The 12728-nt window shown below is 41.9% G+C and overlaps 1 protein-coding gene and 1 long non-coding RNA gene across 4 annotated transcripts in view; one reads left to right on the forward strand and one right to left on the reverse strand.

Annotated features, from left to right (window-relative positions):
- Positions 1-12728, forward strand: part of CDH20 (cadherin 20) — a 156134-nt gene that overhangs the window by 69318 nt on the left and 74088 nt on the right. The window lies entirely within an intron of this gene.
- LOC307219891 lies at positions 6672-7147 on the reverse strand. The gene is made up of 2 exons (XR_013840645.1): positions 6958-7147; positions 6672-6798 (listed from the first exon to the last, which is right to left on the reverse strand). It is a non-coding gene; the product is annotated as an uncharacterized lncRNA (long non-coding RNA).

Here is a 12728-nt window from a genome sequence, read left to right on the forward strand (position 1 = left end):
AGAGTTGCTTCAAGACACTCTCAAATGACTGGTTATTTAGATCCATTTCAGCCTAGTTCTAGGCCTGATTTTGGCACAAAAACTGACTTGGATCATTCTGGTGATTAATGCATGTTGGGAGAAAGAGGGCAGAGTAGCTCTGCTCATTCTCACGGACGTCTTTTAGGCTTTGGGTGATGACCACAGTGGTCATCACTTTTTGATTGCTTGAAAGCATAGGGCACATTTAACACAGTGGCTTACCTTAAGAAAAAGCCAACATCACAACAGAAATTTGTCTCCAGAATTTCAGTTCATTCCTTTTTAATAATATGCTAGCAAGCGGTACTCACTTTTAAAAATTAAAATTATTTAAAAACAGTATTTTTGCTTGATAATAGTGTGTAAAATCATGGCTATTATTTGTAGCAATTTGCTGCTGCTTCACCAAGGATATAGATCACTGGTTTCACTGTGTTCCGTGACACTAAGCAATTTATTTATTTTTTGAAAAATTGTAAATGCACTTTTAAAAATATACGGACTTGCAAATGCACAGCTTCCTGGAACAGATCCATCAAATATCTATGTGAGTACTTGATAATGCTGGGTAGTTCTGCTGAGATTTGGGAATTTGAAACAAGACACTTATTTAAACTTCAGAAATAAGTGATTTAACTATTGCTAATAGCTAATCAGCCCTGACAGGCGTTGTAATAACCATGAGTGTTCAGTTAACATGTACAGAATCCAACATCCATTTTCCACTCATATATTAGGGACACGGGTGGTGCTGTGGTCTAAACCACTGAGCCTCTTGGGCTTGATGATTGGAAGGTTGGCAGTTTGAGACCACGCAAACGGGTGAGCTCCGTTGCTCTGTCCCAGTTCCTGCCAGCCTAGCAGTTTGAAAGCATACCAGTGCAAGTAGATAAATAGGTACTGCTGTGGTGGGAAAGTAAACGGTGCTCTGGCACTCATCATGGTCCTCTGTGCGCAATTAGCGGTTTAGTCATGCTGGCCACCTGACCCGGAAAGCTGTCTGTGGACAAATGCTGGCTCCCTCGGCTTGAAACAAGATGAGTGCCACACCCCATAGTTGCCTTAGACTGGACGTAGCCATCCAAGGGTCATTTAACTTACCTTTATATTGGTTGACTTCTAACTGTTTTGGTTAATCTCATTCAGAAGCCTCTCAAAGCACTATTGGTTTGATCTGTATCTTTCATCTCTTAATTCATTATAGAGTAGTGAAGAATTTTGTACCAAAAATAGCCTCCTAGTTTGATTCTGAGTTGTAAAGTTCACTCCTTCCTGTTAAAAGTAAAATGGGAGAATTTTTTTTTAATGAAGTTGCATATTAGTGAGATTTGTACAGACCAAAGAAGACAACTTAATCTTGCAATAACAGCACTGATTCGTGGTAAACTTGTATCTGCCATTGATGCAACCACTCATGCTTAAAATCTCCCAGGGTAGATCTAAGAAGACTGCCTTGTTCAACAGTTAATTCCAATCACATTTGGAATAAGAGAATTATTGATGAGTTTCACATGAAAACAAACATGCATAGCTTGCAGCAGGAAATATCATTAGAAAAACATATGTCACTGGAAAGCTAGTGGGAATTTAGTCAAGCTGGAAGTATTCCTTGAAGATACTTGTGTGGCACAATCTGCAAAAGCACTTTGCTACTGAGCTTTCATGATAACAAATGTGCTATTCTGGGGGGGGAAAGCCATGTTTGAAGATATACAGTACATTTATACCAGGAATGCAGAACTTTCAGATGTTTGTGGACTCAACTTCTTTCAGCCCCAGTTAGAATGGCCAGTGGTCAGGAATGATGGGAGTCATTGTCTAGAAGATACAGTCTAGCAGAGGGCCACAGATTCCTCAACCTTGATTTATAGCCATGTCATTTGCTAGCCTGTGATTTTTAATTGGTTTCCCCAAACCATGATATGAACAACAGGGGAAGTCAGAAAAGTCACCTCAGCTGATGATATCAGGCAGCTTGAAACACTCTACTAGGAATGGTCTATTTTATTATCTTACCTGATCAGGATTGGAATCCTTGTGTGTGGCAAGGTACTGGGTCTCTAAGGACTGGATCGAACTAAATAGTTGTGCTAACTGGCATCCACGCAATGAGTCCTGCTAGTTCACTGGGGCCTTCACCCTCCTCTATGCCCTGAAATCAGCTTGGATAGGTGAGGGGAACCCTCAGAACAGTGCATGGGGGAAAGGAGATCATTCCATCTAGCAAGCAGAAAGACTTGTGCTAACAGAATGAACATATTAGCACAGTGTTGACTTCCATCCTAACCCTTTACCTTCATTGCAATCCAAATCTGGATTGAAGAATAAATTACTTATAAAAAGCCATCACACATTTCCTAATCAACTATTAGTTGAGCTTTCCATTCTTTACATAGAAGATGATTCAAAATTGACCATGCAGCTGGAAACTCCATAGTATGGGGGGTTTTTTTTGGGGGGGGGTTGGTTTTTTTTTTTTTTTTTAAAAAAAAGCTGTGTTTCTGACTGTCACAAAATCTGTTTTGCAAACTGGGATTGGTCTTTGTGGTTTTTAGCACATCATCACCATGTTTTTGAACAAAACTTCGCATCCAGCTTTCAGGACTTGCGTTGAACTAATCTTTTATAACTTTTCAAAATTCATTACGCTTTCATCATGTGGTAATGAAAATGATTTGAATTTGAGTTTTGCCTTTCTCCAGAGACGTTTAAAAAAATAATCTAAAACCATAGGCCTCATTTGGGCAATTAGCTTCTTTCCAGACTGCTTTACAAACACAATCATTTTTTGTGTGAAATTCACAAGTCACAACAGATATTTTTTTCCAAGGTCAAAGGGTTTCATTCAAGTGGTGGCAAGCATAAGATGTGATCACACGTTTCCACTTTTTTGTTTGCAGTCTGTGTGAGAGACAGGAGAGAATTCCCCCAGATGCAACCATTGTTTTGAAGGGGGAGGGTGCTAGAATGAGTATGGTTAGAAAAAGAAAAATTCCTCCATACTTGAGATTGATTGTTTGAGTAACTAAACGGAATACAATGTCTAAAGAAATCGGAAATGTAGTAATTCATTCTGTTCTGATGAAACTGTTCTGAAGTGTGGACTTGAGAGCCAGTGTTGAGTGTGGGGAAGTAGTCTGGGGCATAACCTTTTGGGGGATGAGGAAAATTATCCCAAGCCTCATGCATGAAGGAGGCCACATCAACTATGGCAATCAACCATAGATTGGCTTCTTCTTCTTCTTCTTTGGCGATCACTCATAGCCGAGTAAGATTGTCTTCCATAAACACGGTTTAACAATGAGCCCGTAAGTGACTGTGGAGGCCAATTCTGGATCCACGTGTCCTTCCACAGTGGGGACATAGGTTTCTGGGCAGGAGTTGATCATGGTGAGGGTTTGCCAAGCATGCCTTCCTCTTAGCACATGTCTCCCTTTCGTCCTGAGTTTGAGTGTCTTCAAAGCCCATGACACCTTTGGTAAAGGCTGTTCTCCAACTGGAGTGATCGCAGGCCAGTGTTTCCCAGTTGTCAGTGTTTATACTACATTTTTTTAGATTTGCCTTGCGACAGTCTTTAAACCTCTTTTGTTGACCACCAGCATTACGCTTTCTATTTTTTAAGTTCGGAATAGAGTAGTTGCTTTGGAAGATGATCATCAGGCATCTGCACAACATGTCCAGTACAACAAAGATTGGCATTGCTATACTGTTGCCCCCTTTCCTCTGCCTTGAATCCCAGTAACCTAAGCACGATAAGCTTCATCGGGAGAAACTTTTCTTTTCTTTTATTTATTTTTCTGTGCTGCTTTTCCATACTTCAAACCATGCTCAAGGTGGCTCACAACATAAAAAATACACAATTACAACATAACAAAAGTACAGTGGTACCTCGGGTTAAGAACTTAATCTGTTCCAAAGGTCCGTTCTTAACCTGAAACTGTTCTTAAGCTGAAGCACCACTTTAGCTAATGGGGCCTCCCGCTGCTGCCGCACCGCTGGAGCACGATTTCTGTTCTCATCCTGAAGCAAAGTTCTTAACCCGAGGTACTATTTCTGGGTTAGCGGAGTCTGTAACCTGAAGCATATGTAACCTGAAGCGTATGTAACCCGAGGTACCACTGTAGTCATAAACAATAAATAAAACATGTCCAGATTGAGCACTTTCCACATAAATCTTATCTAAAACTAAGACACAAAAAGGAATAGCAATAACAGCAACAACCCTTCTCTCCCCACAACATTACCCCAGCCAAAGAGTCTGTTCAGCAGCCATAGCTTTCGTAGCTGGAGTCAATCAGGACTCTGCCCTCCCAGGCCGGTTGGAAAAAGACCTGCAGGGCAGAGAGCAGGAGTCACAACCATGAAACAAAGTCACCTGTGGGGTGGTCATATCTTTTTATGCAGTAGCTAAATTACTTACATTAGAAAAACACACACACACACACACACACACACATACGGAGTTGGCTGTTAGCATACCACCAATTAGACTTACAGGGGAATCTTTTGCATGTCTACTCAGAAGTAAGTCCCACTGAGTTCAGTGGCAATTTCAGTTTGTACATGACTGCAGAATTAATGTTTCAGAAGTGGAGTCAGCTACTCCAACACCTCATCAAGAAAAATAGCAATTGGTCCTGTTTCTCCACTTTCTGGCCATTCTGGGAGGAGTCAGGAGGCTTGACAGGGGTTTGTGCTTTAGTCCAGGTACCAAATGTTGTATTTTGAGCCAACCTAGAATTTTAGTGCACCAAGCATGCCTTGATTGTTTTCATATGCCCTTTACACCCAAAACAGACAGTGGCACTCTGTAATCTTTGGGCACTTTGAGATATCTGGTTCCAGTGCTTTAAAAACCAAAAGGGCTTCTAAAACCTCTTTAGGAAAAAAATAAAAATAAAAATTGTTAGATCTCATGGTAAATGACTAGGACAACAAGGAAAACAACAATTTCATTTCCATTTATGTGTATTAAGGTAGTGTAATAAACAATCTCATCTTCATTCTCTTCTTTTGACAAGGTTTATGTTGTGACAAGTGTGTGCATGATATTAGTCATACGTAGGGAATGGGGAAGAAATTCAGTTCAGTGTGCATTTAAAGCCTGAGCTGTCAATTTCACACTTTCAGAAACTATGTGAAGTGAAACACAGCTAACCTTTGAAAATCACACTTATCTGAATTTTTGGTGCAGTTCTCAATCCAAACAATGTTTACAAAAATGCATATATTAGGGGAAAGTATACATAAAAATGAAGATATTAGTGAAATGGGGGGGGGGGACACCCCCTGTCACGATTCAGAATGAAATGTTTTGAATTACTTTCTTTTGACCCCAAATGCTCAGAAAAATCTGTCAAAATCTTCAGTCACTTGAAAACTAGAATGTTTTTTTTAAAAAATTAACATCAGGGAGTACCTTTCATGTGGTTAACAAGTATACAGTCGTACCTTGGATCTCAAACGCCTTGGCTCCTGAACCAATCGGCTCCCAAATGATCAAAACCTGTAAGCGAATGTTCCAGTTTCTAAACGATTTTCGGAAGCCGGATGTCTGATGCGGCTTCAGTGGCTTCCGACTGGCTGCAGGAGCTTCCTGCAGCCAATCTGAAGCCGCGCTTCGGTTTCCGAATGTTTTGAAAGTCAAACGGACTTCCGGAATGGATTCTGTTTGACTTCCAAGGTACGACTGTATTTTGCAAATAAACTGAATAAGCTGAACTATATCATTGACTGAATTCCATGGGCTTTCTGCAGTATAAATAGCCTGTAGGAAACTTTCAGTCATTCCTAGATAGTCCCTGCAGGTGCACGCTCTCAAGTAGAAAACGCCAGAAGCTATTAGAAGCATCTAGAACTGAGCTACCTGTGAAACGATTGGTCAGTTCATGGAAGATATGTCTATCGCTCAGTTGGGTTGCCAGTTGCGAAACTAGAATGTCCACAACATCATCCAAGTGACATCAGTGAGCATTTCAATTTCAAACATTCTGATTATTTCTACTTTTAGTTAAGTATTTTTTTTTATTTACTTGATTTAGGGGGGGCTGCTGACCACCTGGTGTGCACACACACACCAACCAACTACGCCCATGACCTCCAGTGGCAAATGAATGGATGAATCAAATGACCTTGCTCGTGAAACAACAGGGAAGGACAGAAGTGAAGAGACATTACTATCTCATTTCTTCAAACAGAATGCCATTGCCCGCCCCTGAAACCTTATTGAATCAGAGATACGCCTCCTTCTTATCCAATTAGCCAGATTCTCACTGGCCTCACAGCATTTCACCATCAGCGCAGATGAGAATTCCTCACCTGAAAATTCAGAGCCAGCCCTATCCATCTCCAGGGCACTGGGCTGCTCAAAAATGAAATGAATTTGAGGCTCATTCTTCCAGGCCAGGGGATGGACTTTACACTTTTGGCAGCAATGCCTGACATTGGTTGCCTCCTCCTCCATCTCTGCAAAGCTCCTTTTTGCTTAAGAAACACATCCTCCATGCTTTAAATGACTCATCATTGGCATGCCTCTTTGTTAAGAGTTCCCAAAGCTTTTGCAACCCAACGGAGTGAAAAGTTGAGAAACTGTGACTGTAATGTCTCCATGCTCTGTATCACTGCACTGTACTCAAGGCAGCTGACACCTCCAGGCTTGACATGAATTTATTGTCATGAGCAACTTGCAGAGAGTGCAGCAAAGGAGCTGGAGGAACTGATAACATCTTGTCAAAACATCCTCCAGAACTTGGATATGTCCTCATTCTGAATGTGCCCCTGAAATGAAAAGGCAAGCCATATCACCTGAAGCATTTAAACTGGCCTGACAACAATGTTTTGAAAATAATCCAGCCTGGGGAGGGATTGTCCCCTGTGATTCTGAACCTTCCTGGATAATGATAGAAAATTCAGAAACCACTAAGATATTCTACTTACTTTTTAAAAGGTACAATGATTTTCTGTACACTTTCCTTTCCTCTCTTATTAATCAGTACAGCTCTCTAACTATAAGTCTCTAGCTAATAAAATGACACTCTAACTAATGATATAACTCTGTTATGCAGTAACTCTTTAATGCAATAACTCCCTGACTCTCTGTCTCCCTCCCTCTGCTTCCTCTGTCTTCGAACTCCCCTCAAAGACTTGCTCTCACCAGACTTGTGGCAAGTCACCCAGCTGGATGATGTGTGACAATGAAAGCTATGTTACTGTTACTTTGCAACCTTGCTCAGCAGTGGTCTTCTTAATAGTAGTTTTGCATAGCTTTCAGTGGATCTTTATTTTTATTTACCTAAAAGAACTCTAGACCACCCTTCTTCTTGTGATGCCCAGTACAGTGTCCAATCCTTCAAACAAAAATAATGCAAAACTGTTGAAGTAGGACAGAGGACAGCCACACAATCCCTGGCAAAATGAAAATTGCGTAACCTGGTGACAGAAAGATTATAGTGTAGTTGTTAAGTATTCCATATGTGTTTTCCCTCATGAGCATCTTTGGCTTTGTAAGTGCCATCATCTGGTTTCTGCCTACGCATGGAGATATTAAAACAATGAACACATTATTGCACATTCCAGGTTGATTCTCTTTGGCACCCAAAATACTTTGCATTTGATGCAATAGTGGTTTGAAGACAGTTTACAGCAGGCAGGGCCAAACTTGGTCCTCCAGCTGTTTTGGGACTACAGTTCCCCTTGTCCCTGACCACTGGTCCTGTTAGCTAGGGATGATGGGAGTTGTAGTCCCAAAACAGCTAGATGGCCAGGTTTTGCCATGCCTGGTTTACGGTAAGGAATTGGTTGGAACTTTTCCAAGTAATACCACAGCTTTCTATTTCTATTTATTTCATTAAAAATATATACCACTTGAATGTAAAAAATCAAAATCAAAGCAGTTTATCTACATCTGCCCAGGGAAGGTACATGTCTCAGTGATGAAGCCACATACACTGCATGCAAAAGCTCTCAGCATCTCCAGGTAAGCCTCCACCTGAAACCCCAAAGTCCTGCTTCCCACCAGTGTAGGCTATGCTGCATCTAGCTCAGCAAACATCTGGATCAGCATAAAGCAGCTTTGTATATTCCTGTCTGCTGTCTTCAAAGTTTGATTTTAGTTGCCCCAACAAGACACCAGTGTTCCCAGTGTCTCTGTTCTTTTCAGTACAATTTTTTTTCTTCACAGTTTGCTTTCAAACTTCCTTTTTCTTCTTTTTACATCTGTGTATTTAACTTCTGCATCTTCCATTCTTGTACTCCAAGTATTTTGTGTGTGTGTGTGTGTGTGTGTGTGTACACTTGTTGGTCAGTAAACAAGCACAAAGTGCATATCACATCAGATTTGATCGGCAGAAATCCCCCCCTTTAACATGTGTGCAACAAAATTCTCTGTCTGCTCGTATTATTAATTATGAATCTCCTTTTACACATATGTTTGAAGGTGATAGCTAGTCATATCATAAAACCAGCTAAAAGGTTTTTTTTAAAAAAAGTACAAAACAACTGGAAAAGGGTTTAAAATAATAAAAAATTAACACCTAAGGCAAGAGACCTTTTCATCCAACGGGGGGGGGGGGGAATTAATGGAGTGCCAGAGATTTTACATACATATACCTCAGTTATCTGACGTATGCCAGTTTTGTGTGTATTATATAGTTGAGCGCCAACAATCCACTACAAAGTGGCACATAGCCCTTGGACACTTTGCCAAGCACATGAACTTTCTCAGTACGTGCATGATCTGGGAGCTCGTGACCTCCAATTGGAGCCCTGAGAAAAAAAAACTTTTGATTTGATTCATTATCCTCTCTGAGGCCTTGTTCTCACAAATAGCATATGAGGTCATAAATCTGTGTCTGAACTGTACCAGTTCAGACTACCAGTGTGGGTTCACATGAATGAACACTGTCTCTGAATTAAAAAACAAAAGTAAATCATGGACAGCGAAAACTGGATATCGGGAAGAAGGATTCTAGCCTAGCCATCTTCCTGACGTGCTAGCTTTATTGTGTATTGCAATTCTTTCTTTTTTCATAATGATAACATTCCATCATGTGGATTTGAAGTGGTCAAGGCCAAGACATGCATTTAGCAACTGAGGTGCTGTTAGTGGCTGGAATAGCATTCCAAGAGAAAAGGAATTGCCAAATTTCATAATAAGGTTTGGTCATTTATTCTCATTAGTCTATTAGAACAATTTTTATTATCCTCTTTTTTTTGGTAGAAAACAGTAAAAGCTGGTTAAATTAATTACCCTAGCCATAATTTAGTTTTCCTGAGAAAGTTCCAATCCTCCTTGGAAGTAATGAAGCAATAGATGATGATCATACTGGACAATTCTTTTCTCAGTTATAATGCAATGTCCCTTAAAAAGTTACTTTCCAAAGTTTCCCTCTTCCCCCTACATAGGAAAAAGACCACACATTTGGTAAGTTAAAAAATGGTTTCCTTACAAACTCCTCAAAGGTCAGGTTCATGTGCTTCAGAAAAGTTGCACAGGCAGTAAAACTTAACTTAGTTACAAAGTGGTGACAGTTTCAATATTATACTTAAAGGAACACAATATTGGCTTGTGAGAGCCGTGCAGTTGAGCTGAAGCAACCAGCTCAAACCTTTTTACATGCTGAGCTTCTCAGATACACTAAGAACAAAGGCTTGATTACTTAGTTCCTCCCAAGTGAACTGAAGTGGACATAGCTAAGCCTGGCTAGACAGCTTACTCTGTGGTATTAACCTCTTCATGCATTAATTAGACTTAGGCATGTTGGTTATTGGGACGCAGGTGGCGCTGTGGGTTAAAGCCTCAGCGCCTAGGACTTGCCGATCGAAAGGTCGGCGGTTCGAATCCCTGCGGCGGGGTGCGCTCCCGCTGCTTGGTCCCAGCGCCTGCCAACCTAGCAGTTCGAAAGCACCTCCGGGTGCAAGTAGATAAATAGGGACCGCTTACCAGCGGGAAGGTAAACGGCGTTTCCGTGTGCGGCTCTGGCTCGCCAGAGCAGCGATGTCACGCTGGCCACGTGACCCGGAAGTGTCTCCGGACAGCACTGGCCCTTGGCCTCTTAAGTGAGATGGGCGCACAACCCCAGAGTCTGTCAAGACTGGCCCGTATGGGCAGGGGTACCTTTACCTTTACCTATGTTGGTTATATGAGGCTGGTTATCCCACAAGTCTCAGTTAGTTTCATGAGACTTATTCCCAGGTAATGCTGTGTAGGTTTACAACCTTAGTCCTAGGTAAGTGGCCAAAGGATTTCACCCTTATTAGAGGGAAAATCCTTCTTTTAACGTACTTTAGGCTGCAGCCCTATACACAATTAACTGAGAGTAAGACTCACTGAATTCATTGGGACATGTCTGACTAGATATCCATAGGACTTCTCTGTTATTAGCTTAAACCAGTGTTTCCCAACCTTGGGTCTCCAGCTGCTGTTGGACTACAATTCCCATCATCCCTGACCATTGGTCTTGCTAGCAAGGGATGATGGGAGTTGTAGTCCAAAAACAGCTGGAGACCCAAGGTTGGGAAACACTGGCTTAAACCAATGGCCATTTTTAACTACCTTTTTTTAAAAAAAAACACCAAAAACTTCCCTGCCTGGAAAAAGAATTCTCCTAATAGATTATACAATACATATATTGTATATTTTGTAACCATAAATTAAGGCAACAGTGTAGATTTATAGCCAGATAAAAAGCACGTAATTTTATAATAGCGCTTAATATCCAAGTGTCATATTAAAGCACCTTAAGAGTGTGCCTAAATTTTATGTGTGTTGACATAAAAGAGAATGTGGCTAGGATCAAATTTTAATAGCTTAATTAATGTGATCTATTTCTCTCTTCAGATTATTTTCCTCATAGCTGTTTGAGTTTCATTTCATTATTTCCCATCCAGTATGCAAATAGATTTGATAGAAATGTCAAACTAAGTGTCCTTGTGGAATTGCAAATGATAGTGAAAAGGAAGACTTGGTCCTTGTATGTCTCTGTATTGCAGAGTGCTTGGATGAAGGAGGGGCTGCCTCCCAAACCAACCTTATTGTATGGCTTGGTGAAGAAAGAACAAAGACAATTTATGTGATCTACCAAACAGGCCATATTTCCTGGTGAAATTTGTCGAGTGCTGTTACCAAGTACAGTCATACCTCATGTTATGTTTGCTTCATGATACGTTTTTTCAGGTTGCATCCCACAGTGACCCGGAAGTACTGGAAAGGGTTACTTCCGGGTTTCACCACTCACGCATGCGCAGAAGCGCTAAATCACACTTCATGCATGCGCACAAGCGCCAGATCATGCCGCGCACTTGCACAGATATGGCACTTCAGGTTGCCGGCTTTTCATGTTGCGAACGGGCCTCCGGAACAGATCCCGTTCACAACCAGAGGTACCACTGTATTAGTGATTACACTGACTATTGTCAACAGAAGCCTTTCCAGCATCGCTGCCTTCTACACATTATGATTGTGGTATACCCATGCAGAAGTGTAAGCTGATAAACTGCAGAGATACAGTATTAGAGGGAAGGATCATGTGTTTGGAACCTACCTTATATTAAAATATCTGCAAACAGAGCACAGAAGGCAAATGGAAGGGCTGGAATCTTTCTCCCTGATATTCTGTTTTCCTGTTCACTAAGAGTTTTGTGCAAGGAGAAGTATGCAAAAGTGGTATCTCCCCACATCCTGTTTGAAGTGGTACAGTCCATTTTGATCACCTCATTCAGTTGCTGAAAGCAGAGGTTTTCAACTTTTTTGAGTCCACCTCTCCCTTGACCAACTGCATTCTTTCTGCGACATCCCTTAGGGGCTCAAAAGCCCTTGCCTGCAGAACCGGCAGCCCCTTACCCCTTTTTTTAACACTCTCCCTTGTGAAGTGTTCCCTCAGCCTCCTCTCCTCTCCCCTCTCCTTGGGAGTTCTCTGGGCAGCTGCAGCTGCTGCCCCAGGTATCTGAGCTGCTCCCCCATCCCAAATACAGGTGCCTCCTCACATTGCCCCACAGAGGCCTGGGAAACACCCCCTGGCCAGCCCCAGAGGCACCATTCGCCTGGGGAGCTTGTAGCCAGGGCTGCTGCAACAAATAGCTGTGCAAGCCTTTGGGAGGCAGAAACGTGAGAGGGCATCAGAGGAAGGAGGGAAGGAAAGAAGGACAGAGGCCAGTGTTGCTCGCAGCAGCCCGACCATCATTCAAGGCACCCCAGGGTGCCACGACACACTGGTTGAAAACCACTGACATAAAGTGTGCCAAGAAGCTTAGTTTAAGCAAAAGTTGTCACTGGGTTTTAAAAGTTGTTCTCGTTGTTTATCAGGGATTTGTCTCTCAGCTGATATGCACCAATCAAGTTGGTCTCTCAAGTCCTCAGGGAGCTCCCTGATGACATGACTAGTTTTTCTGTCAAAGCACACATTGATCTGTGGAAAGAGCAGATGACTTGGGTGATTGACCCAATCACTTTAAAGTGCGCTCTTCCTGCTAAATATAGCCCATTTTGCCTCCTGGTATATTGGGCAGCTTGAGACAACAAAGTATGTAGCGGTAGTTGACACCCATCTGTCATGAGAGAGAATAGAGTGCTCCTCCAGGGGTGAAATCAAGCCGCTGGAGAATCACAGCACCTGCTGTGGCCGCAGAGACTGGTAACTCATAGGTGCTGCCTCCCATGTTGTTTTTGCTGGGTTTTTTCATCAGGCTGGATGTTAAAGCAAAGCAAGAGG

The sequence above is a fragment of the Podarcis cretensis genome (assembly GCF_951804945.1).
Source record: "Podarcis cretensis genome assembly, chromosome: 7".
Taxonomy (NCBI): Eukaryota; Metazoa; Chordata; class Lepidosauria; order Squamata; family Lacertidae; genus Podarcis; species Podarcis cretensis.